This window comes from Anser brachyrhynchus, assembly GCF_964034855.1.
Source record: "Anser brachyrhynchus genome assembly, chromosome: 10".
Taxonomy (NCBI): domain Eukaryota; kingdom Metazoa; phylum Chordata; class Aves; order Anseriformes; family Anatidae; genus Anser; species Anser brachyrhynchus.
Window position 1 is genome coordinate 16,325,769 of NC_137705.1, and position 27,767 is coordinate 16,353,535.

General features: G+C 47.5%; 1 protein-coding gene across 1 annotated transcript in view; it reads right to left on the minus strand.

Moving 5' to 3' along the window:
* The window catches only part of LOC308200551 (uncharacterized protein), a 293,039-nt gene that overhangs the window by 92,061 nt on the left and 173,211 nt on the right, over positions 1-27,767 (minus strand). The gene's annotated exons all lie outside the window — the stretch shown is intronic.

Below are 27,767 nucleotides of genomic sequence, written 5' to 3' on the forward strand. Positions count from 1 at the left end.
CCAAGCAGACAGGTGGAGGGTTCCTGATGAGGGCAGAGAAAGCTCCAGTTTGCTTCCATCAGCATTTTGGGGTTCGACGTTCCCAACTGCACAGCACAGCCATTGAAAACCTATCACGGGCTGCGCTGGCAGCCTGCCTGCAGAAAGCAGAAGCTTGTAAAGAAGGTATTGAGCTCCAGCTGGCAGAAACGAACCACACAAACACGTCTGCAGGGAAAGTCGAGGGCAGCACGTCTGGCTTCTGCAGTTGCGAAACGGAGCGGCCTTCCCTACCGTTGGACACGCCACCGGTGAGATGTGGGGGCTTCGACCTGCAGTTGGAAGACGAAGGGGGTCCTCCTGCCCCTGGAGGCCCAGGACCACAGCGAAAGCAGGGTACGTATTTGGGTTCCCCCGGGAGCAGCGCCGTGGCAATAAGGATGACCTGGCAATTTAAATTAGGACATGCAAGGGCTTTTCTCAGAAGAAATGGGATGCTGTTTTTACAGCGTGTAGTACAGCCACTGTAAACAGCAAAATTTCTTCACTACCACAAAACCTCACAAAACCCCCAAACCCCCAGTCAGGAAATTAAAGAGAATTCAGAGGAAAAACACCACCAAACGATTACATTTCTATAGGGATTATACTGGGAAAAGCCAAAAAAAGAAAAGACCTTGATCTTTCGAACAGTTGGCCATGCTCAGCTTTGTCCACAACGGTGCAGAGCCGACTGGCGCAGCCGCTGCGCGCTGGCATGATGGGCACTGGGGATCACGGCAGATCAACTATTTCTGGGTTATTCTTTATTAATTCCAAAACTGGAACTGAGTCCGAACTAGCTGATGCCGCAGGCTTATTACACTTGCCTGCCTTTTTTTTTTTTATATGTATAAAATTTTATATTTTTTTCTAGCGCAGCTCTGTAGTACGGTTTTTATTTTAGCTAATGAATCCCTGCCCACACACGCGAGAGCCTCCAAAACACCCACAGACCAGAGGCAGGGGAAGGAAATGCCGGAATTGTTTGCTGAAATCTGGCAACAGGCTATTTTTTGCGAGGGGCCAGAGGAACACAGTGTTCTCCAGAGAGCCTGAAAAGGGTGAGGTCAGAGACTGGCTTCTGCCACGGAGCCTCAGCATTGGGAGGGTTTTTGTCTTTTGCAATTACATAATGTCTTTTCCATGCTGGAGCTGGTTGCTTCCAGATTTCTGGAGGGAGCTCTGAAACGACACACTCTACAGCTTCAAAAAACCAAACCAAAACAAAAAAAAAACAACAACAACAAAAAAACATCACTTCTGCTCATAAAAAACTGAAAAACTTCGTTTCCTGCCGCAGTTCAGTGTTGTAACAGATGGAGGAAGGGGGGAGGGAAGGGCCCTTTATTTTTTTTCTTCTTTCATTTTTCCATATTATCCGTGTGTTGGCAACGCACTGCTGTCACAGAGTGGTGGAAAGTTCATTTACGGGAAACCTTCCGAAACTGGAGCAGCTCATAAAACTTTTAATACAGACCTGGTTAAAAAATAATGACGAGACCTGAATGGTTTTTGGTTCAGCTGGGGAATGTGTTTTTGGCCTGCTTCCATACTTTGAGCAAATGACGATATTAGGGGCTATTTTAATAAGAAAGAAGGGAGGGGAAAGGAGGGAAGGAAGGAAAGGAAGAAGGGCCCTCCTAGAAAGACAAAGCAGAGCTGCAGTGAGAGGGAACTCCCTCATCCGGGTGATCCAGGCCAGGCAGTGACAGCGGCTGACACCTCAGTGCCCAAACTCTTTATCCACCCCAATGCACGGACACATGGCTTAGCGAGGCCTTCGGCTGAGGCAGACCAAAAGTAAAGCAGCTTTGAGACAGCCTGGAAGGTTTGGGGGAATGAAGAAGGGCATCTTCTAGGTTCTGAAGACAGGCAGAAGATGGAGAGGGCTTGGACGCTGGGGCAGAGCCCCAGGCCCCCAAGGACTGATGAGCACCGCATCAAATCGCAGGCTGTGCACCCAGGTGGCCACAGCGTGGGGAGAACCACGCACAGCTGGGTCTCCAGAACGACTCTGGCATCTGACCACCACCAGTTCGAAGGCTTCAAGCAACGTTCTCAAGCACTCGGAAAAGTGACTGTGCGCCCCGGAATAAAACAGAAGAATTGCATCCCCATCCCATCAAAGGTGTGAGCACTGCCAAATCCGAAGGGTTTAACTCACAGCTTCTCTCCAAAACTTGCTCCCCACGGGCCAGTCTCACCACGGGTGCCTGGTGTGTGCAAGGAACGTGAGGAAGCATTTGCCCTCCAGGTTCTCACTCCGAACATCCTCCACCTTATCTCCAGGGCTTATCTCCCACCCCATGGCCTTCCCTTCCTTCCCGTGCTGTTTGTGCAGGTCCCTGGGCGCACAGGGCATGGGGTTAGGAAATGGGATCAGCAACGAGAGTGAATTTGCCCAGTCTAAGTATGAGCATCTGGACAGATGGAGAAACTTGGACAAAGGCTCAGGGGTCCCATAACAGCCCCAGTGGGCTGTCCCCAGAGGTGAAATGATTCAGCTGCTCTAAATCCACGTGGCCCACGACTGGGGTAAACCTCCCAGCTCAACCCCTCGGGTGAGGAGCAATGTCAAACAACACCCTGGAAGGGGCAGAGCAAAAAGAATAGGAAACAAAGAGAAAGCGAGTGACAAACGGCCCATTCTGTCCTCTCAAAGGAATTTCTGCATAATTTAGACTGTACGAACAGGAAATCTGTGTACTAATGTATTCCCACCACCAAGCACATGAGGGGTCTGTGTCTCTGGAGTGCCTACAATGAATCATTTATTGTCCTTCCTCATGCTTTCCAGCAGGAATAAGCTACACATTTGACCTTATAAAAAGCAGTAACTTTGCCCGTAAGATGTGGCCCGCGGTAGCCCAGCCCCTGCTGGCAGCCCCAAATACACAGGAGAAACTATGGGTTGCTGCTGCACTGAGAGCTGCATCAGCGTTTCCATACAAAACCACTGTTTTCAAGGCTGCTATGAACAAGCCAAGAAAGAAAAGACACAAACTGCCCCAGAGAAATGGAAGCTGGCCCCCAAAATATTTCCCCTTAAAAAATCTGTTAACTATGCTGCAGATTTTGGTCTCCAATATAAAAATTTGGAACTTGACGTTCTTGTTTGACAAGCCCTCTTTTTTCTCATGTGAATAGGACTCATGTCCTCCTTGATCTTTACGGTAAGTTTGCTCACCCACTTTCTCAAAAGGAATCAAACAGCTGATTTGTTGTTGGAAAATTGCTAACATGACTGATCCAAGGCTCGCCAAAATCAGTAGGACCAAATGGGGAAGAGATGTGCCTGTCGGTACATCTGGTAACTTCTACAATATTTGCTCAGTCAATGGCTGCTATGATATCTATGAGTCCTTCTCAGTAATGAAAGCACTAATTAGGATATCTGGAAGGAATTAGTCATCCCAAGTAAGCTGGTTTTCAGTGTCTGTCAGGGAAAGGAGGGTCAGTGGTTGACAGCACCTGCCTAGGATATCTCTACTGTTTCCCGGGTTTCCTGTGTGACTATGAGGATGCTTGGAGGAGCTAGCTTTTGGCAAGCTAGAACCTGAAAACCCAGCCAAGTCCCCTGTACATCACTGGATGCTGGGATGCTGCCAGAAATTGGTCCCATGTGCTGGGACTGGCTGCAGTTTCCGCCCTGGGCATAGCAAAGCTTCCCGTTCAACAGATACGTCGGGAGCAGGGAGACATCACTTGTGAATCCTACTCTGACAGTAGCCATGGAAGTGTATCCGACGGACAGAAGGGGAATAAAACACCAAAAACCTTTCCCTTCCACACCGCCCTGACGGTGGAGTCAAGACAGAAGGAGGGACATGCCTACAGACCTCACCCATCCTTGCTGAGAGCTGCCAAGAAGGACAAGGGTAATTCGGGCTCTGAACCTGAACATCTTGTGTTTCATGTAATCTCACTGAAAATATTTTGATTTATGATCTCAATTATCCATTAACTGAAATCCCACATCTTGGATATCATGAAATTAAGCAATAATGAATAAGAAGCTGTGCTGCTGAGGCGCTTTATGGAGTGATTCATATTAAATAAGAGACTGTGTAGCCAATATAATAGTTTGCCAGATTAACACATGCCTTGCTGAATAGTAAATACTTCTATTTGTGGCTGCTTTGGAAACATCACTGCATTCAGTAATTAGCAAAGTGTGAGGCTAATAAAAATAATAAAAAAAAAAGTAGAAAAGCTTTGGGTGTGAGCGGGGCTTTTGCCTTATCCGAGCCTGAAGGAGAATTTAAAGATTTAATTACAGCTAATGAGAACATATTTCAAAGCTGCAAAGCTCTTTTTGCAGCTTAATAATGCATAGAAGGAAACACTGAAGTGTGATGGGGGCGAAGCGTGTTGCTCTGGGAACACATTCAAAACCCAAAGGGAAGCAGAGAGCCGTCCAAAGGCTGAAGGGCAAAGGTGAATCCTGCCATGAGATGGTCACTTCTTTTCCAGCTTTTGCATGTTAAAATTCCTCTCTAGCTCTTCTGAGAATTACTGCATTAGGCCAAGCTTATGGCGAGCAGAGAACCTGAATAATTATCCTCCAAGGAGCCAACATGGTTTGCAGACCCATCTCTGCCACTTCTGATTACTTGCGAAACAGCAACACGGTACTGATATTTGTAGCACCCTCGAGACCTCTGCAGCTCGGAGGGGTGGCAGTGGGGCCAGCCCCGGTCCCCTCGATGCCACCACAGCTCGATGGGGCTCAGCAGCCGGTACTGCTCTGAGAAGCCACGGGCACGCGAACCAGCGTGCACAGAGCAGCGGCTAGCCTCAGCATCCCTCAGAGCCCTGAATCAGACTTCAGGGCTTAAGGACTTCAACCTTATCTCCCACGATCTGCGCTTTCTTCCTCTTGCTCTTGTATTTTGAGTTCTCGTGGTATTTTCGATGTCTCAGGGTCCGATTCGGGGACAAACAAGACAATCAGATGTCTGCAGACTTTACCACTCTGAGCTCTCAACTGTTCCAACAGCTGACACACCGGTAAGATCAAAGACACAGCTCACATTGAAACCCCTCTCAAAATAACTCCTATCAGTCATTTCCACAGGCGGTGGACGCCCCTCGTACTAGGCAACTATGGGCTACATCAACACATTTCCTTCTCCCAGCGCACATGAAACAAGCCTGAAGCAGGGGATGACATTAGGGGAGAGCGCGCCAGGTGAGGATACCTGGAGTCTGGGCTGACCTTCAGATACTGCATGCGACATCGAGTCAGTCAGATGCCCTCTGTGATTGCAACCCTTTTGGTATAAATGTGAACCCAACTGCTTATGTGCACCTCTCTGGTGGAAAGGAAAATGTAAGATATTATCGGGATTTGTACAGCGCTTTCCAACCCTTGTAAGAAGGCATGCAAACCTGCTTATCTCAAAGCACTCTAAAATTGCCCTCTGTATACTGCCAGAGGACTAAGGTTGGTATGCAATGTTCACATACAGAGGAGTCAGCCACCAAAATAACTACAACATGAATTACTTACTACCTAAAAACTACCAGAGGTGTTGTATTTCCACCTGTCAAGAAATGATCAAAAGCATCTCAACAAATCTTTGAATAAAGTTGTTGCTTGAAATTCCTCTGCATAGTAAGAGCCTATTTCAGTGAATGCCTTGCAAATAGCGAATTTCAGGTAGTTCACAGGCAACTTCAGAAATTCATTCCATATTGAGCAATTACAGAAGTCCTGTTACTGCACGTTCCATATTTTGGTAGCCATGGGCTGACAGCTCTCAATGCACGCTAGACACGGTTTTTCAATGCATCACATAAAACACCCAGTGCGGAGTTCACGTTCAGAGACAATTTGAACACACACATTGCACTTCCTCAGAGAAAATCACACAGCAGTACCACCACGGCTGGACTGATCATGGAAAGATATAAAAGGCTACAAAGAAGGTAAAAAATTAAATTCAAGCAGAAGATTCCTACAAGAAGTGAAAAGAGTCATAAGCCGCTTTGCTCTTTGGTTTCCAGCCCCAGTTTACTGAGTGAGGGGTGTTGAGTGAATAGAGGAAATTAGCTACATTCTTGAGGGTTTGACACAGCTTAGAGAATAATTTTCATGACATCAACAAACAGCTTGATTTGGAAGCCAAATGTAAACCTCGGCTCACTAGGACAGCCTTACTGGGGTAACAGCAATCGTCCTGAAGGTGCTTAGAACATTACCACCAAATTGAACCCTTTCCTCTCGTAATGTTTCCGAACATCAGGAGTATTTAAATCCTTCTCAGTTTTTTTTTCCTTCAGTGCACTGTCGCTTACTCTCGGGACGCTGTGACCTGCTCTGCACGCAGGCAGTGAGTCCATCCCGTGCAGCACCTGGTGCGGTGGGCTCACGCGCCGTGGGGCATGGAAACAGCAGGTATTTGGCTGGGACGGCTGTTACTGAGCCACTGCACGGCTAAAACAAGTGGACAAACATAAAATAACGCTTTAAGCTCCAGCCAGCATCAGCTACCTCAGGAGCCTTCATTTCCTTCTGTAGTAAGTAAAGAATGGCAGCTTAGAGGTTTTCATTGACAGATTACTGCTGCTAACACAGATTTCTGTTTACCTGTCCACGGCAAGAGGGCAGCTTTTGCCCTAGAACAGGACCCTGCTACGCTAACGCAGCTGGCCTGCTCCCCAGGCTGGGGCTGGGGTGTCCGGCGGGGCTCAGGGCAGAATAAACCTGACCCCAACAAAGCACCTTCCTGAAGTTGTGGGGAATTGCAGCCAAGTAACGCACGGGCATCACCTGCGGCAGGAGGCCACTAGCAATCTGTTCCTGGCTGTATACAGCTCCGTTAATGGATTATTTTGGAAAATCCCACTGCTACGGAGCATCAAGAGGTGTGTCTGGTGGTGTATGAATGGCACGAGGGTCAAACACCAGCAACAACTCCGATATACCGCCCCGTACAGAGGGCAATTCAGAGAAGCTTGTCTCACAAGTCCTGCCCCTGGCTACCCACTGGGCCACGGCTTCAGAAACTGGAGTCAAGGCAATGGAAAAACCCCAAGTTCATCAAAACCCCAAAGCTTTGCTTAATAAATCACTGAAATCCTAGGACAAGACTCACATTTTGAGCCCTCTTTAAGACCACAGAAGATGGCCAGCTGGATTTTTGTTCACTTGTTTGTTCTTCCTTCTGGCAAATAATAGACGTTAAAATAGTTTTCTCTCGCCAACAAGTTGCTATTAACATCCATGGGCAAAACCTGCAATTTACTGGTAGCCTAATGCCATCTGGTAAAACAACAACAACAAACAACAAAACGAATAAATAGATTCCAAACGTAATAAATTGCCCTTCCAAGAGCACCCTGTGCATCCTGCAGCCAGCACCGCCTGGGTGCCACCACGGTCCCTCTGCATGGCTCCGTGGCCAAATGCAGCAGTGCCCCGGGCAGCTCGCCGAGCAGCACCCGCCGCCGCCTGCAGAGCAGCCCGGAGGGCCCAGGGGCTCAGCCTTGCTGCTGGGATGCTTCATGCACCCGGTCCTGCCTTTCACCAAAAGGTCGGTGGGAGACGCTGCAAGGGAAGCTCCAACCCCCTCTCCGAGCTTTGCGCAGGAGGGGGGCGTGTTTAAATATTGAAGAGCTTAGCAACAAATGCTGGGTACACAGAGCAGGTAAATCATTTAACAACCTCTCTCTGTTTATTAGCCAAAGCAAATATTCACAGTGCGATGTGCCAGCAGCAGAAGGTGTGTTTTTCTGTTTGGACCAGGCAAGGGTTCTCTACTCAACTGTGGTATGATTTTATTTTCTTTTCCAATTGTGGAGAGAAAAAAAATTTATTACGCCAAACTGGTGCCCACTACCCCAAAGACAGAAGCAACCCCAAGCAAAGAACACGTTTGGATTTGCTGACACTTTCCTGCTCCCCCCCGGTTTGCACTTTGAGCAGGCGCCAGCCTCTGGGATGCTCCCAAACCCACACCTAACCTCTCAGAGCTCATCTTCTCCTGGACAGAAATACCTCCTGCTCCAGGGGCTTACTAGGTTGAACAGAACTTGTCCTTGTCAGTCTGCTGCTCAAGTGTGAAAATAATTATTCCTTTGGCACTTTATTCAGTTCCGTTCTGCTCCTTATCTTAAGCATTGGAGCTCATTAGCACAAAACACAGCATCTGAGAGGTATTAACACAACGCAAAATAACCACGTGCAGACAGAGGGTTTGAAACGTGTGTGTAAAGCTCCATTTCCCAAAGTTTCAATGGACTATAAGGCCACGTAGGTCTGGAAACTCTGGGAAAAATCCTTCCGGTTTTGGTGTCCAAAATAGATCCACCCAAGCAATCCCAATGCAAGAGCTGTAACCACTACAGGTAGTTTTAAAAAGAGGAGGCCCTCCCCTCTCCTTATTTTGTGCTAGACATCTACATCCTGACACCAACACTTCTCTGCTACGAAGCATCAGATGCTTCAGCCCCAATGAAGGGGGAAACTTTGGACATTCCTTTCTCTGAAGCCTTCATCGTTGGCCAGCCTGGATGTCCCCACACGTGGACCATTGTGTATCCTATCCACATGCTTCACATATTGGAGGGCAAAGACAATTTTAGGGCTACAGCTTCCACCTTACAGTCCAGCTCCTTCCAGTTAAAAGTGCTGCAAAGCTGAGGTCTCTTGTGCCTTAAAAGAAATGTGTGCGCAGAAACAGACCAAAGATAGCAGGGACACCACAACCACCTTGTCCAGCGTGGCAGCTCGCCTTGTTTTCCAGCTGAAACACCTCAAGTGGCAGAAAGCCGCGGTGCCTCCTTCACACACTCAGACATCACACCTCTGAGGGTCCCAGCTCACTGCTGCAGCATTTCCTAGGAACCCCTGTGCTGCAGGAAACTCCAGCAACAGCTTCCCAACCTATTTCTACAAGAGTAGCAATGTTGGGACGGATCACAGGGTAAATCATGGGACCATGCCTCTTAACAATTCATTGAAAACGTTTTCCATCAGCTACACCATACGGTTTCTGTGCGTCGGCCTACAGAAATCCTCTCACTTGCCCACCAATTGTCCAGCGTGTTTTGAGTGTGCAAGCAAAACTCCTGCTGACTCCTTGGCATCAACGGCTGCCCGTGCCCTTATGGGCTGGCTCACTGCTGCTAATCAGTTACCTAGTAAAAAGAAAGGGAGCTGCCTACGTGCTCGGAGGCTGGTGCACACGTAATTAGCTGTCCGACCTCAGTCGCTGTATACGAAGGTTAAACACAAGAGCGGATATGAACTTTGGACACTCATCAAAGATACACTTGTTAACACCAGAAATGTTTAGAAAGTAGATAAACATAACTCTGGGGAAGGCCAGAGAGAGGAGTCCTAAAATGCCTGTTCCCATAGAGCCCGCACCCGGAGGAGCAGTACCCAAAGGGGCCATGGCCTGGGCGCTTTATTGCTCCCAGGTGCTTGCTTTACATCTGAAGCTTTACTTCTGGAGCCACTTTTCACACTGAAGCTAACCTGAGAGCAGGCAGCATTTACATTGCAAGAGATCTGCACGACTGGCATCTTCCTGCATGCTCTTTACTGCTACCAAATACATTGTGTGTCCCCTCTGTTATCTCTCTTAGCACTTTGCTGCTTCTGCTGGAAAACATAGCGAGTTTGGTCTCAAAGTGATGAGAGACGAATGGTTTGCAATGTCACAACTGCACTGTTAGTGATGAACAAGGGCCTCTGTAGGCAGGGCAACACAAACCCGAGAGCTGGTCCATATTTAGGGGCACAGGTAAAGAGTCTCACTGCCAAAACACAGAATGGAGAAAAAAAAGGGGGTATATGTTTCCCTTCTGGCTTACAATTTGCTGTATTTTTAAAAACAAAACTAACAAAATAAAGAAGAGGCTAAATTTAGACTAAAATAGAGGAATGAGGAAAAGCTTATTACTTATCATCTCATTGAAACAAATGTTTCCTTATCCTAAGAAGCCTTATTCATTCCTGTTCCTGCTGCTAAACGCTTTTGACTTTCAGTGCTCCTCCTGTAGGAGCAAAAAGGAAACCGGTGCAAGCAATGCGTGCATAAACTGTCCCCAGTAACTCCGGTAGTGGGAATCATACAAAGTAAGGTTGTTCTGAATGGCTATGGGATAAGGAAGGAGACAAACGTTTCAGTCTGATGTATTTCAATGACTTTACCAGCAAAGATCTTTTTTTTTTTTTACCTAAAAGCTCTTCTTCCAACAGATGCCGTGTCTAGCACAATGTCTTTATCTCATCCTTTATCCGCACAGAGGAAAGAGTGCCAGGCCCATTGCTTCCTATGAGCACAGGTCATTATTGTTAGTATCCACCACCCCTCATTCTGCCTTCCCACACAACGACGGGTTGACGTGATGCTCCAGGCGTCCGTTCTCCTTGAACATCAGCTCCTGCCACTTCCACCAGCACTGGCCCCACCTCGACACGGCGCCATCTCCAGTGCCCTGGGAGAAACGTGAGCGCTGGCACACAGCAGCTTCCCATTTCAGTCATAATCTAAATACTGGCTAAAATAAACAGGTTATGGCTTATATCGTCACTACTTCACATCCTGAATCGGTTCTTACTCTGGGGAAACTCCCACTGAATCAGACTTTGCCTCGAGTGAGGCGTTTGGGACAGGAGGAAAGGAGAGGTTTCAAACACCCAGCATCACTTGGGTGTACGCAAAGGAGGGAAAGTTCAGGGAAGTGATAATTTATTTTTATTTTTTTAGCTGAACAGGCTTGGCCCCACAGGGAAAGGACAAAATCTGGGGACCTTAAAGAGGACCTGCTACAGCAGTTGCAACACAGCAAAGTGGCCACCCTCACCCAGAACTGGAACGGATCAGTTGCAGAGATATTGTCGGCTTGTGTGGTCCTTGAGCTCCTGGCTGCCTTGCCTGGGTGAGGGTGTGTTGCAAGATGAGAGCCCTCATACAGGAAATCTGCTGGCAGCTCCCTGCCTAAGCACACAGAGTTTTATCTTCCTCTGCAGAGGCTCCATTTCAGCACTGCAGAGCAAAATCAGCTCTGGCCTGTCAGGACAAAAGCTGTCTCAACCAGCTACCCGACCAGGTAACTGAATGTGCCATCTCCTAAAACAAGGGCCTTCACCAGCCCCAGATGAACAGAATACACACTGGGTTTTCCTTCTCTACTTGTGGATCAAACAACCCACCTCAAGTCCCAAACATGAGAGTTACCTGCATGGTGTCTAGACTTACAAGTATGGAAAAATAAGGATACCCCCATCTCCCTACCAGCCAGGCTGCCTGGACAGAGAAGCAGATTCTGGCTCATGCTGGAAAAACAGAGCTCTGATGAGAAAAACTACCCCAAGCATCACTTTCAAGCCCAAATGCAGGTACTGAAGATATTTATTTGGTTATCGCTAACCACTCCTGTTCACTTAGTGAGAAATTTCTGTTGCAAGACACTCCTCTGAAGTGCCAAACACTTTGTGAGCTGCCATGAAAGAGCTGTCATGCTTGCACTGCAGGAGACTAACAGTGTACAGAAACACTCACCAGCGTATCTCTTGGGAGTTCAGCATGATTTCAGCAGAAAGATGTTTCAAGCTCACCTCTCAATTGCACCAAGCGGCAAAGGAGGTCTGAATCCCAGTTCTGATGAAGGCCTGAATAGAAACCTCTGTCTGCTACTCCACAAGTGCTACAGCTGGTCACCACCCTGACATCCTTTAGGAGAAGGATCTGGAACTGGAAAAAATAAGCTACAATAATATTTGCCTTTCTAGGCCATGGTTGAAAAGCTTTATGGCAGGCAGACTAGGAGTTTTATGAGCTGTTATCTATTTTACTTGTGTGGAGATTTTACACAAAGGCAATATAACAAAACTGAACTGAAGGGATAAATGGAGTCATCACGACCAACACAACAGTTCAACTTGGTCACCTTACAGCTTGCTCCACAAGGTATTCTCCTGCTTTAACTATTTGTAAATCTCTTCTCATCCTTAGTTACAAGTTCCCCATCAGCATTTTCAGAACCACCCTGCCATCCCACTGAGCCCAGACTTTAAATGCCTTTGCTGATAGAGGTGGTTTCAAAGTGCATCTTTCTGATTTGGGTGGTAGGTCTCATCAGGAATGTAAGCATCCCAGAAAACCATGCATCCAAATTCCTTCCTTGCCCGCAATCTCCTCTCTTCTCTCCTCTCCACATAGCTTTATAGTTTGGGATCCTGTGTACCAATGAGACTGTCAATCCCAGCTCTCAAACTACGGAGAATAAATACCGTCTAGTATTTGCTGCACCAAAGAAGAACAGGGCAGCTTTTCAAGGCCGTGCCCAGCCATGATGCCGTGTTTTGCACAGCGCAGCTGCTCCATTGTGTAATTTAGAAATAAGTTCCCATAGCCCTAAAAACTATGAAAACATTTTGTTGGGTCACCTACGGAAGCTTCAACTGCATGCCATAAATGGGAGTGACTGCAATAGGTTAATCAAGTAATTCTATGGACCTTAATATGCAGGACGTATTCTGCCCTGTAACTCTTTTATCCCTGTAACTGGCAGATGGCCCAGTTGCAGGTTTATGATTTTGATTTTTTTTTTTCATCGCAATAAGCTATTATGTGAAATCGTAAAGCCTGCTGCATTGTTTTCAAGTCACTGAAATGATCCGCATGTCTCTACATGATCCTTTAAATACCAGGCTAAGGGAGTTAAAAACAAACAGTATTCCCCTGGAATACGTTGGTGCCTTCAAAACAATTTCTTACCTGGAAAAAACCAGCTGCAATTTCCAGGAGATCTACAAGATGATCAAGTAATCAGGCGAGCGGTACCCAGAACTGTCCTCTTCAGAACACATTCCCTTTCGGATGAACTACTTTTTTTGAGCCATTTTAGATAGTTTGAAATAAAGATTGAGTACATTTTGAACTGTAATGTTACTTCAGGTAAGAAACACTGGATGCTTTGTTCTATAAGTACCAAAACAAGATGCTTTGCTGATTTCTGATTCTCTGAGGGAAGAAAAAGGGAGTGATGGGAGTGAAAGCAAGTATTTTGGGGAGAAGATGCAGGAGAACCACTGTGCCCAGCTCCTGCTGCAGCCATGACCAACTTCGGCAGGATTACTGTCAGGTGCTGACCTCCATAATCACAGTGAGGAGTGCTCCCCTCTGCAGCTGCTTTGTCTGATTCTAGCAGGACTAACCGGTGAAAGACAGGATTCTGGAAGAGCTGGCATTTTCCAGAACCTGAACCTTGAGGATATTACTTGCCTAGAAAACCTAGGACTCGGGACAAGGACACACACATTCCACTCTCAGACCTGCTTGCTGGCTTAGGCAGAACCTGGAGAAGGTGGCTTTACCTCTTGGAGGCTTCCTGTCCCCCTTTTCCCCTTTCTCCATCACCACTGTCCTACACCTGGCTCCTCAGATTAGGCACTAGGCTTTGCAGAGCAGGACGAGTCTCCCACCATGGTGTTGGCAGCGTCGAGCTCTGCATGTGGCCTGTGAACATGTGTTTCTTATTTTCCCTATATTGTTAAACCTTGGTGGCCACCCAAGACTTTCAAGCGACCACCTGACACAGCCCATCGACCAACTGTGAGAGCACGACGAATTTTGGAGAAGCACGGCGGGGGGGACCAGGGCTGCAACCGAGCTCCTTCTCTTCCTTTGACGCTGCCCCATAACAGACAACACAGCATTTTATTCATTCCCTAGGACTTACACTCAGCAGCCTCTTCATTGTAGCACGATGCGCTATTAAGTACAGATAATGGTGAATGCCACTGCAGGCAGCAAACAAACGGCTATTTGGAGCTACGCTCAGCTGCTAAATAGGCCCTTATGAGGCCAGTGCCACCGGGCCCAGGACGCGGATGCCCAATTAGCTCCATCACGGGCTGGAGAGCTGGCCCACAGCCCGTGGTGGAGGGAGACGGATCTTTCGTCAGCGCACAGAGGAGGTTTTGATCTCCTCTGCGATGCAGATGACATACCCCCATGAATCCATCGCGGCTAACAAAGCGTGCGTTTCAGCTGCAGCACTAATGAAGCCCCATTTCCCGCTTGTTTGCAGCCTGTGCTCCTGTGCCCTTAACAGAACCGCCTGAGTCCCTCCCTCCCGGCCACGAGCCGTCCTTCACTTCACTTCTGTCCTCCGCTAGGAACACCCCGCTTCTCCCCCTTGGTAGCCCTCCAGCGGGACCGATGCAGGGCGGCCTTGCACCCTCCTGCTGCTGCCGGCCAGCACCAAGCTGGGGGTTCTGCCACGAGGAGCACTCGGGCCGGTCTCACGCAGCAGTGGCGGCGTGCTCAGCGTCCCCATCCCTGGGGTCCCACCCAGCTGTCTAAGGCGGTGACGTCTCCTAGAGCACAAACAGCCCTTTCCAGAGGTCAGAGCTTGATTCACAGGCTCTTGTGAAGGCCGATTCAGCCGGGGCTCATTCATGCATTTGCTTAGCCGCAGGCACCGAGGCTGCGCTCCACACGCACCCCGCGGCTGCTAAGGGGACATTACCGCTCCATGGGACAACGGGACGGACTCCCCGGCTCGCTCTGATGTGTAGGGCCAAGCAAGCACCCCACCAGAGAGCAGAGGCTTCAGTCACCTCATTCCAAACACCCAGGACCTGGGGAGAGCCTCCCCATCATGCACGCACCTGAGGTGGAAACCGGACCCTTCCAGGCAGCCTGCAAACCAAAATAACACCACGGACCCTACACTTCTTACACTGCTTGCTTTTTCTCTCCTCTGATGTCAACTCCTGGTGCAATCCCAGAAATAACATGGACAAATTCTTGGCTTGCTATTTTTGGCAGCTCCTCCCACCAAGGAAAGAGGGAGATTACACTGCAGGCTATTCAGGCAAGCTGGCACGCCAGCCACAAACACGCTTTCTAGCCCATACGGCTCTAATGATAAATCCTGGCCAAGCTGAACAGACAGTTTCAACTTCAGAGCGTGCTTGGAACGGCCGGCACTGTGCTAGACAACCCGCCTACGCATTTAGAACATGCTATTTATTTATTAAGCATATTTAATGAGTAGGAATAGAGCTGCATGGGGGCACTGTGACCGAGGGTGGCCGGTGCAGGACGAGAGGCTCCCGGTGTGTTATGCGTGCTCCACCTGGCCCTGCCACCTGCACGGCACTGACACACAGCTGGGTGACCACTCATCAGCACCCAATTCGCAAGAGGCAGCTGTCCATCGGCAGAGGAATCAAATGAGGCTGCTTATGGACACCGAGGCACAAAGGAGCCTCCTGTGTCCAACCTGGCGTGTCCCAAAGCAGCAAAACTCAAAAATAAAAACGTGCAGCGTTTCCTCGGGTTCCAACAGGAGCTGCACACTGTGCACGGTGTCTAACAGTGCCTAGGCCCTGAAATGCATCTCTGTGTTGTGGTAGGTGGTAAATGAAAGAGTATTTTCTTACTCTGGGTTTCCATGGCTTTTGCGACACCGTGGCACCGCTTCTAAGAGTTTGTCTCCAGTGATAACAATATCATCCCTGGATTTGTCTGTATGCAGTGCCCACACATGACAGCAAATGGAATGCAATTGAGAAACACACCAAACAAGGCTGGTTTGAAGAAAAACAGCAGATTGTTTTTGAAATTACAAATACTTAAACAGCCAAAAGCCTGAAACAACCTCAGGTTTGAGACAGCCCTTGCTTGAGAGCCAGCCTGGGCTTTGACCTACCAGGGAGGGGACCTGTCATTTAAAGACTGCCCCCATTTTAAGACAGGGTGAGAAGTGGTACATTTGAGCTCACTGGCTCAAAAAAACTGTAAATTTCAGCTTTTACGTTCCCTGGGACTCTGTGTCACAAGCAGACGGGTTGGAAGATTTTTATGGAAAGCGTATGGAATCTTTCATGCTCATGTGTAATAGGTGGGTTGCACCCAAACAAAACTTGCCAGGCCTAAAGATGAAATATTGAATTATCCCTTTCAGGGCAGCAAACCTACAATTTGGTCCCAAAGGTCCACCTCTCTCCCAGAAGAAACTTGTTTAGACAACAAAATTAAGCTTAAACTAGGCCAGTTTAGATCCTACTCCAGTTTCACAGTTTTACAAATACCTGCCCTGTTCAAGCCCAAGAGTTTAATTCACCTGATTACAAAGATTCAAGCCAGACATAACTCATCCGGATCTGGAAACAAGCAAGAACTTCGCCAAAGAGGGGGCTGGCCAACTTGCAGCTTTGATTCAGAGCCACATCTCATTGTAGCTGGCATTATAGCCAGGATTAACTGCATAACACCTCAAATCCTTGTACACACCAATGAATCCATAACTCTGGACGCACAAGTCCTAATAGCACCATGGAAAGTAATTTGGGAAGGCTGACATCTTGAGCCAAACACAAACTAGATACATGCAGGAGCAGTATCTCTGTGAGCTTCCACGTCCTGCTGTGGAGCCGAGTTGCCATTTGGGTCCCAGCATCATGGACTACAGCCAAAAAAACTTACTGCTACATAAAAAGCAAGCAGAAGATGTATGCATGTCTTTTTCCATGACCTATTTCCCAGTCCTGTCCTACAGAGCTCATGCGTTCGGCCACACAGCTGACTGTGCTGCGGATGAAAGAGCAACTCCGTGCTGGAGCCCAGTGAGTCCACAGAAGGAAGATGTACGCATTGTGAAACCTTGTAAAACAAGTGCTGGGGTGTTCTGGAGAGCCGGGTGGGAAGGGAATCTGCAGGAGATGGCAGCAGCTGGCTCATGGGCTATTAAACCAGAAAAACTTCTGTTTTTGATGAAAACCAAACTCCAGCTCTTTGCCTTCACCAGCAGCCACCGCACCACCAAAACCCAACACCACGCTTCAGCTAAAGCCAAGACAAGGGAGCGCCTACACTCCATCGAGAAGTAGGTTACAGAGACTCAAAGTGTGCCCACCAGGCTCGAGAGGACCCTGACTGTACTGCACCGGTGTTCCTTGGGGCACAGCCAGTGGAGAAGCCCCACGACGTCAGGGAATGGTGGAAAATTCTGCCAGGCAGGATGGAGTGCCCCACAAGGCTGCCGGCTTGACGATACTGCTATGAAGAAAGCCCAGATGTCTGCATGTGTTCTTGGGCCAGAAAATCCCAGCACAGCCCTCCCAGCTAGATCTTCAAATACATGAATTCTCAGCCTCGTGAGCGGTTTTGAAGATTCTGGATCCCAACAACTAACTGGACTGCCAGCAAGTAATTCTCGTTGCTTTGCAGAACACATTAAGTTGCCCAAACAGGACTACAACTCTGTACAGCAGCTATAATCCTACCGAATGTTGCAAACGGATTCCTGCGAAGGTAGGCTGCAAGGACTTCCATTTTAGTCCCCTGCTGCAAATGCCCATGGTGTTCCTGAATTTTCTGAGCTGCAAGTTTTCACACTACTTTCTCTGCCAGTGTTGGCTTTCGTTATTTCTTTTAAATATAAACTTGGAGCAAAACCTCTTCAGATGTTTTAAGTTACAAATGTGTGGAAAAAATACAATTTTCTACATTAAAAAGAAAGTTCTGTGTGTGAGTGAGAGAGAGATGCACAGAAGGAAAGGAGCAGGGAATAGCTCAAAAATGGCAAACCTTTGAAACCTGAAACTTGGCATAGGAACAGTTCCTGACAAAGCGTATGCTCTGCTAAGTTTAGAAGAAATTGTGGTTGTAAAATAAAGCTACGAACAGTTGAGAGTGCCCCATAGCGCACAGACAGGAGAGGATACTGTTTGGATTTAGCTGCTTCATTAACCCCCACAGGCTGCATGCGTGTGCTGGAGGACTGGTCTTTTCATCTCAAGCAGTAATTGCAAATACAAGGACTAAAACCAAAGCTCCTGTAGCCTGAGATTATTAAAAAAAAAAGGGGGGGTGGGGGGGCACCCATGTATATCCTTCCACTGCATACCAAGACATCTGAGCTATTTAGGGTGTACTAAACCAGGAAGGCAAACCCTTGAGTTTAGGTCAATGAAGTGCTAATCACTAATTACGGCTTCTGCACCAACAAATAAATCTAACTGGACCTCCCCACCGCAGCCATGTTCCTTCTGCTTTCAATCCTCCCTGCTTCGTTTTGTCATGAGGGGAGGCAGGGGAGAGGCAATGTCAGGGCGGGCAGAGCACAGATGGCTGCCCGGAGAGCCCCTCCCGGGGCAGGGATAACGCCCCTGTGCCATGCAGGGCGAGTGCCATCGGACACAAGCCCTGGCACACCGCAGGGAAGAAGCCCTGCAGCAGGCAGCGGCAGCTAGGTTAGACACCTCGATCTGCGTCAGGCCACGGCTGGGATCATTTCAAGCTTCAGCTGCAGGTACCGTGAGCACCACACACCACAGAGTGATTTTTCTGTTCACATTCATGCCGAAAAAGGCTGGAGGAGTTTGGTGCTGTTCGGTGCCCCAGCCACAGCCCCCTGCCACCTACGTGCACAGAAAAACAGGCTGGGCAGGCACGGCTGGGTGAAACCCAGAGCCACGCACAGGGCACGGTGGGAGAGGGTCAGCAATGCTGTAAACGATTGCAGCGAGGAGGAGAAATGGCTGGGCAAGGGACGGGTGGTGAGAAGAAGACTGGGACTTGGACAACCTGGACAGACATGGATGCTCCTCCCTGTGCTCAGGTGTCCACCACATAGCGTGCTTTAGCAGATGCTTGCTGTGTTAATGCAGAACCAAGGTGAGCAAGACCAACCTCATTTCCAGGAACTGCCACTTAGAAGTCCTCCAGGAGCCGACAGAGAGAACATCCAACCGAGGAGTATGCCCGCTTTGCTATGCAGTCCTGGTGCATGCAACATGCTCTGTTGTTTTGGTTTTTTTTTTGTTTCAATGCACATCACCTTTGGAGCTGATTCACAGATGGCCAACATGTTCCCACATATAACCACACTGCTCTGACCCACGCACATTTTGCTCCTGGAGACATCCCCTCCCGTAATGTCACAGCTCTGCGTCCCTCAATTCTCTTGCCTTGAGCACTCAGGCACTGTCACCACGTCCCTTTGTTCTGCCAGCTCAACCCGGAGCGACACACGGCCACGCTGAGCGCCACTAGGAAAACTAGCGGCGGTGAGGCAGGTACCGAGGCCACTTCGTGCCTTTGTGCCCCATTAACCACTACGTTGGTCTCCAGGCAGCTGACACTGAGACTGTGCTTAATAGGCAGTGCTACTCTCAGCATTTCACCCTCCAACTTCTCTCATCACCCTCAAACCAACAGCTACTGTGTGCTAAGACAGACAGACACCATCAGCCTGCGCACAAGGCTGTGAAAACTGGGCAGCTGCCTTCTGAGGTGCCTGTTGACTAGCTAATAGCTCCCCAGTCCCTCTCACAGCACCATCCCGAGGAAAGCATGAAGGAAAATAAACAGTTATTCCTATTATAGTTATTCCTAGTAGGATGAAGTGCAAGTATACAGAGCAAAAAGACCTTCTCTTACTGCAGAGAGACGCAGCGCTGCAGGTGCAATGCAGCACCAGCAAGCTGGCAGCAGCACAGGGAAGCCAGCACAACTCCCTCCAGGTAAGAGGTGTAGGGGTCTTAGCCAGCAGTTGCTGGGGTTTTTGCCAGTCTTTACCTTGAGGCACAATGGACCAGGGAAAGAAGAAACAGTAGCAAGAAAAGAAATTAAATCGAACAGCTGGAATGACTGGAACAGAAGTGTTTCGACCCAGCCCCTCTGGGAAATGGGTTTCTATTGCAGCTTTGCTTGAACATGACAGCTAGGCAGTACTTCAGGCTCGGCCCCAGGGATGCCGGCAGCGTGCAGCCCTTTGCAGGACCAGGTCTGGTGTCAGAGAGTTTGAAACAGCACAGCAGAGATGCACCCATCCTAGTCGGGCAGCGCTCCAGCTGCCTTAGCCCCACACAGCACATCTCTGTAAGTACAAAGTACAAAGCTGAGGCTGGAAACAAAGAACCAGAGAAGCGACGCTGAAGTTTTGATCCAACTGAGCACTTCTCAGTGACTGTGCACATGACCCAGACTCGAACCATCCTGGCTTGCTCAGCCCCAAACGGCAGCAGCCCTTGGGAGCCCTGCGGGCATGGGTCCTACCTGAAGGCCAGGAACAGCAGCAGCTCCACGGCATTTTTGTGTTCATCTGATGCACGCTGTGGCTGAACAGCAGCACCTCCCAGGGCTCCAAGAACTTTCCCCAGATGTAACCCAGAAGACTTCACTTGACAACCAGGACCGGCTGGAAGGAGCCTCCTGCCCTGACATTTCCACCAGAAGGCTCAATTTGTGTACTTCGTGAGATGAGCTCTCTGTTTGCCCACCTTTAAAAGCTGGGCTAAAACAACCAAAATCAATTTCATTTGGGAAACTCTGTCTGGACACACAAACACAGAGACGAATACACAAGCCAAAGCTCAGAGTGCCCCTGTAAACACCACATTTCCTTCTTCACATGTACATGCAAAAAAAACTTGGATGGTTTTGAACAGCCTGTGTTCAGAGAGACCTTTCATTTTAGTTATCCTGGGTCAAAGCAAACAACATCACATGGTACCCCAAGGTGGTTTCTTTTGGCTCTTTACACTCGGAAAACACTGAGCACATTTTCATAGATCCAAGTAATGTCCATACAGAAGCTGGCAACGCTTCGTATTAGTTCCATCATCCTCCGGGCTGCAAGGATGAAAAATAACAAACCTCAGGCACTGGGCAATGACCTGAACTTTGATCTGAAGAAATCCTGTTCAGAGGGTTGGAAAAAAAGTACATATATACAAGCTATTTTTGCATTTGTCATTTTCCAGCATCTCTCTCTCCTTCTTCCTGTTCTGGGGAGAGGCCAGAGTAGAAAAGACAAAATCCCAAGAGCACTACCATAAAGTATTTGAAGACAGCTTATTTAGAAGGGAAGTTGGGGACACAGCACCTGAAAGCCTGCTCTGATGAGATTTCTAGCTTAATTTTGCCAAATTTAGGACATTTGCATATTGGAAATATTTACAGGCATCCAAATCAGAGCTCAATGAATACAAAGCTCAAGCTCACATCATGAAACCTGAAGCACGAGTTGAACACACTGACCTTACACAGCAGGTGACCAGGCCTCAAGTACTAGAATAGGAGGATTTGGGGAACTCTTTGGTTTATCAAAGAAACCAGGGACAAGGACCTTTTCACAGGTTGCATTATCTACCTACAAAAACCACTGCACCAAGGCATTAGAGACTCAAACACCCAACTTAGATACGGGTATGGATAATGGGAATATACACTTAGGAACAACGGGTGCAGAATACTGGTGCTCCAGGGCTAAACCCAGGAGGTGCCAGCACAGAAATGTCTCCTTTGAAGATGGCACAGACAGCTACCTCCCAGCACACAGACTCCACAGCAATAAGCTCACATCAGAGCTAAAATGCCAAAGAGGATTAGAGAGACTTTGGTAACACTTAAGATTTGCCTGTGTGGTGAAGGGATATGAAAAACAGATGCTTCTGCTGGTGCTTTCAATTCCACATCAATGATCTGCCAAGTGTGGTTCCTGATCATGAGCTGAGCGGGGCAGAAGCAGGCAGGTGTAGGACTGCATGACCATAAATATATTAAAATAGAATACACAAAATTAACTTGTATCCAAAGCAAGTTTAAGCCCAGATGCCGTTCCAGTGGGAATCTGTGTCACTGGGTGATTTTGCAAATGATTCTTTTGATTCTGCTAAATGGAAGAAAGTCAACTGACCACTGGCAGGCTTGAAATAACCAATGCAGTCTTGAAGCATGGCTGAATTTCAGGATTGCTGCAGAAAGCTGGGACCACACAATGCTTATCCTCTCCCACCAAGGACCAAACTCGCCTGGCTCTTCTCCAGCTGTAACAAGAGTAATGTTCCTGGAATAATACCAAAGAGACAACGGCAGCCTGGATTCACACCATTTCAGCCAACACGCATTTCTGTCAGGGGATCAGTATCTCAAACTCACACCCCATTTATCAGCCCCTCCTCTCCCATGGGAGCTATTTTGTGGGTGAAGCAGAGGAATTCACTCCAGGTCTCTCGCTCTTCCCTGCTTCCCATCAGCAGAGTCCTTTTAAAGAGAAAAAAAAAAAAAGAAAAGCAATGACTGGTGATGGGTGCACAAGCATTTCTCCCAGCACAGCTCTGCTGGTCAGGGTCACAAAGAGGTGTGATCCTCACCAATGGAGCTGCCTTGGCAGCAATCCCATGTGCAGATATGGTTCTACCAGCAAAACGTTTTTTTTTTTTAAACACAAAGATAACATGTTGTGCCACATGTCTGTGCCTGTACTCAGGTGTATTCTTTCCCATACATTTTGAGAGTACAAAGCAGGGCTGTGTCCAGATGAGGAAGCATTTGGTGGGTGTAACGGCCTCTGTTGTCTTATTCTGGGCAGGCATCCCCCACGTAACCAAGGCCTTGGAGTTTTGGAATACATGAACATGACATTTATCCCTTGAAATATCTCAAAACAGCTTACTGAGCAGATATGAGGAAGAGAGGTGAAAGCACAATTTTTGGAGGTCTAGTCCAAAAAATAACACAAAATTAAAAGCAACTGTATTTTCTGGTTGTGTTAGCATCAAGAAAAAGCATGCAGCAGGTCTTACTGGTAGGGGTATGGTGGATGGGTGGAGATGGAAAGAAAGCAGACAAAGAGAGAAATAAACACAGCTGAAAGAAACTCTAGTTTTTTGATCAAGGGAGGACATTCATGGAGCATGGCAGGCGATATTTGCCCAGCTGAACACACAGCAGTACCAGTCAGTGCAACCCACAACCGCAACATGAGAGAAAGCTGCTGGAAGCAGCAGTCCATAAAAGGGACATAAATAATTAGAGCTCTTCTGAACAAGATCAAGTTTTAGCTGCTGCCTCTCTTCCTCTCTTTAACAGAGAAGGAAGATGGCTCAAAACGATCCAGTGGGAACTTTTGTCCTGGTAAATCTCCAAGTGAGGTAGAAGATTCGGAAAGAATCAGAGCCCAACTCACCACCACAAGCTTTGCTGTTCATTGAACATGAGCTGAGGCATGACCTCAGCGAGTGCTGGAAGATTAGCTTGGTGCATCCTCAAAGCAGCTTTCCCGACAGAAACGTGGTTGTTGACACCTTGAATTGCTTTAAGATGCTGCTGCGATTTTCAGGTCCTGCCTCACGCTGTGATGGGGCCCCTGGAGCACTGAACCATGGTATTTCACCAGCAGTGCTGTACCTTCCACTTCTCACAGAAGGGGAAGAAGAAACCGCACATAGGGACTAAAAGTTTTATTATTATTATTGTTATTAACGTATTTATTTTTAAATGTTTCAAGGCAATTTAAACATCCCTCCAGTTGGTGCTGCCATATGAGCAGTTGATTTGGGATCAGGTCGTAGGCAGCTGGAATGTATCATCAGTTTTGAGTACCACGGACATGCTTGGATGTTTGCCTTCGCATCATTTTCCTAGCACAAACAGCCTTGCCTTCCACAATGTAAATGAAAACACTACATGGCAAAGTCAGAAACCCAATGTAAAGTCGAGATCATGATATCAGGATTTTTATTTTGTGTTTTAATGGGAAAACTCCTCAAAGCACCTAACTGATCATAGTCTCTCTTTCCCCCAGAAACAACCTTGTTCTTATAAATCCTTATTTCTGATAAGGAAACATCCAGGAAAAATAAAAAATATGGGTACTCAGCACCTGGACCTTCATCATCCATTTTCAAGCCTCCACGCTCCTTCAGAAGACAGCACTGATATGACCAACAGCAAGAACAGGTATTATAACACAAGAAAATCCCCACGGTTCCCCTCCAGCATGAAGACATCCGTCAGAAGGAAAGCTATTTTTGATCTGACAAGCAGTCAGGAGTAGAGCAGGACTGTTACATAAAGCGTCAGTGGGAGTAAACAGGAACGTTACTTATGGCCAGAAACGCTCCATCTCAGAGGACCTTCACTGTACCACACAGACTCTGGGATTCCTCAGAGAGATGAAATACATAGACCAGCTCCTTGGCAAGTATTCAAGACTCCATACCACATACCTGCCCTTCCTCCTGCACATATTTTCTGTTGAGGAGTGCTTCTGCCAGTGCTGTCTCCTTCCATGGAATTTGTGCTTAGCACATGAGAGCCTTCTCTGTCTGTAGCCAAAGGATGGACTGGCAGACATGTCTTTACTTACCAAGGAGCTCTTAAAATAATAAAGATTTCTCCACTTGAGTAAATTGGCCTACTGCAATGTCACACAACCATCATGGCTGTATTCTCCTTTGGGAGCACCTTGTAACCATTTGGCATTTTTCTAACAGAACAGTGTAAGGATAAATGACCACTAGTGCTAGAGCTAAGACAGGCGAAGTCTGCTTGGGCTCCCTCAGAAGCTGCAGCCTCGTCCGGCCTGACTGCAAAAGGCTCACCAAACAGCTCCAACTGCCGTCATTTTAACTCTCACCCCACAGTCGTGTACTAAATTGCACCAAGCTCTTGAGCAAGGCCCCCATCACTCCTTCATCCCCTTCCTTCTGCCTCGGCCTTGCACGAGCTCCCCTCTCCCCGTGGGACAGGTGCACACCTCCAAGCCCTCACAGCAGAGCCCTGGGGGTGAGCGGAGCAGGGAGGAGGTCAGTCACCAGCACAAGAGCTAGCCATGTGTCTAGAAGCATTCGTGAGCAGCTATCGAGCCCTCAAAGGCCAGGCCTCAAAAGCCAGCTTCACGTCAGCCAGGCAGATGCAGGTCTTGAGGACCTTCATTAAGGTTACTCAAGGTACATCCTTTTGCCTCCAGCACGATCAAACACATATCTGGCCTATCGTCTGCAGTGCAAACACCACCCACGCGCTTCCAGCACTGACAAATATATTCTTCCATCATTGCTCAATCACTATTTGCTCAGTTTAACTCTGTATTATAATAGCATTTAAAGACAGAGCCAGCCTTCAAAAGCAGATGAATCTGAAATTAACAACAGAGGCATTTTCAGCTCTGAGGTCTGGATGAGAGCACAAAATAACTGAACTTTGTTCCTGTGGCTTATTACATCATCCAGCCCCTCTTTGACTGAAAATATTTCTATTCCTCATTCCAGTCCATCTGTTCTTCAGAAAACTCCCTCTCACTATTTACTTGAGAAACAACTAACTAGAGGCAAAGGCGTTTTTCTTCTGAAGAAAGTATGTTCATAATTAAGCAAAAAGCATTGCATGTTTATTCTTGCTAATGTGTGCACATACACGTGTGCGTGTCTGCCTATTTTTAGTTACACTGTCAAAAGTGGTCTAATATTTCACAGCAAGGAGGTCTTCTTGACCCAGGAAACACATCATTATTTCTAATTAGGAAATTAAAAACAACACCAAAAAAAAGAATTGTCAAAAAAAGACTTCTCTGCAGGTGAGCCGTGCTGTGAGATGATGGGACTTTTCCCTGTTGTGCTTTCTTTAGCTTTAATTTACTTTTGTGTGAAAGCTGAGCCTAATGAAATTTGTCAGCCAGCAGGGAAGGAGTCTTCAGCCCTCACCTTCTTAAGTGGGTTGGAAAAGGCATTTCGGGTCTTCTCTCCAGATGAAAGAGTTTGCTCCTCTAACAGAGGTTTATCTCATCCCTGCCAGCCCGCATTGCATACAGGCTGTGTCTGCAATACACCTTTACTCACACTGGAAAGAAGCCAAGTGAAAGCAGGACAAACCCTTTTCTACTGGCATAACCCATGCTGTTAGTAAATGGATTATTTCCACTAACACGGGTATTCTCCTCCCAACACCATCTATAATGTTGAAGTGACACTTTCCTCTTTGTCTTCTGTTTCCTTACTATAATCACTTCTGGAAAATCACCTGGTCAGTGCCTGTAACGTGGTGGCTCTTGACCAAGTTTTTGGCCTGAGGGCACAGCTTTGGCACACCCAGCATTTGGAGAGCTTCATTTCACCATCTTCAGGAAAAACATCCACCTGCCCCACCAAGGCCATTTAGGCACAAACACTCTGACAAGATCCTAAATGACTCGGAGCTGAGCTCATTCACAACAATTACTGAAGAACCACACGTGAAGGGGTAAAAGTCCCATGCTGATGAATTCTCAGAAGCTGTCAGCTGTGGGGAAACGCACTCATCCCACTGTTTGACACGGGGAAGCCACTGGGACAAGGCTGCCCTGCTGCGGCCCTCTCCCTGGCAGGACCTGCCTCTGGGCTGGTCGGACTCACTGGGATGCACAGGCGCAGACTCAAACATTCATGACTTCCTTTGGAACAAAATCTCTTTTTCTCAAGGCAGGATTGAGGCTGTGTAAGTTCAAATAGTGACACGTGATCAGGTTCTTCTTTTGAGATGTGTCTCCAGACAAGAAATTCCACCACACGGGGCATGGTACAACAGCCCAAGCTGGCAGGGTTTCCAGGTAGGGTTGGAGGAGATCATTTATATTTTGTGTTTACTGTACCCTTGATATCTCTGTTAAGATCTTTGTCACTACCTAATTCAGTCTGATCCATTTAGTTCTGTACAGGGACCACTAGTACTTGTATTACAAGAAACTCCACTGATGCAAGTCTGTTTTGCTGTTTGTGGTGTATGGAAAATTGCCTCTTTCTAGATACAGGCTCTATTCAAGAGCTTCTGGCTTGTAATTCACATCTGGTTAAGCTTGGAACAGAGGTTTCAAAGCAACTACTAAAATGATTATGGAAAATAAGGCTATAAAGACTTGATCAGCAAACCACTGAAGGTCTGAAACACCTGAAGCCTGTGTAGACATGGCATGCAAAGAATGGGAAAGAGAGCAGGGGTACAGAGAGATGAGATCACTAGATCTCATGGAACAAAGTGTTCTTGGGGTCTGATACCCCAAAGCCCCACAAATACGTAGCAAAAATAAGTTCAAACTTAAATCCTTTCTGGGAATAAAAGGAAAAAAGACTTACAATTTCATATTCTGAATGAGGCCTTGCTGAAATACCAAATAAACGAGTAAGTGCACCTTCAACCCATCATGTGCCCATTGTTTCCAGCTAGAGCTAAGAGAGCAAATCCCATCCCATCTCCTGGAGTGATGGAAGGGTACAGAAGCCAGGCTTCTGCTCAGATGTAGCTTTTCCCACATTTTGTCAGGCTGGCTGTGAAAGGGACACTTATCAGTTCACTCGGCATTTCATTAGTCAAAGCCGCAAGGATGACTTACAAGAGCCCCGTTTGACATTAAGTGCTAGTGACAACATTATCTGGTGGGATCGCTTGTCTGTGACATGCATTTGCCAAGCACAGAAAGAATACCCATGCCACTGGCTTCTAGAAAAAAAAACCCACAACACACACCAACCAATATGCTTCAAGTCTGCTTTCATGTAGCAAATTAAATGGGTTCATCTTGTTCCACTTTATCCACAGAGGCACAAAATGCAAGTGGCTTGCCTTTCTTCCCCTTTTGACGTGGTCAGAAGACTCCATTATGCCCAGGGAGTACATCAGGCAGATAACTACATTCAATCCATTTAGCTCCATACAGCAAAGTGGCTGTGCCTGCAACAAATTTCATTTCCCGTTCTGAATGAAACAGATCTTCCAAAGTATTATTTCAGAAAACAGAGTTTAAAGAAAGTACTTGCCTGCAATCTGTAGGCAGCACAAGCATAGGCATCAGCCTTGTTTTTTCTTTCACAGAAATTTATTGGTGCAAGAGATCTAAGAATTGGGTCTTTACATTTTCGCATCTCCTGGTAGATCTGGTTTCCAGATAAAAATATTTGCTTGCGAAAATCCTTCTCCCTTACTAATGCAGCCCACGTGAATGCTGCCCTTAGT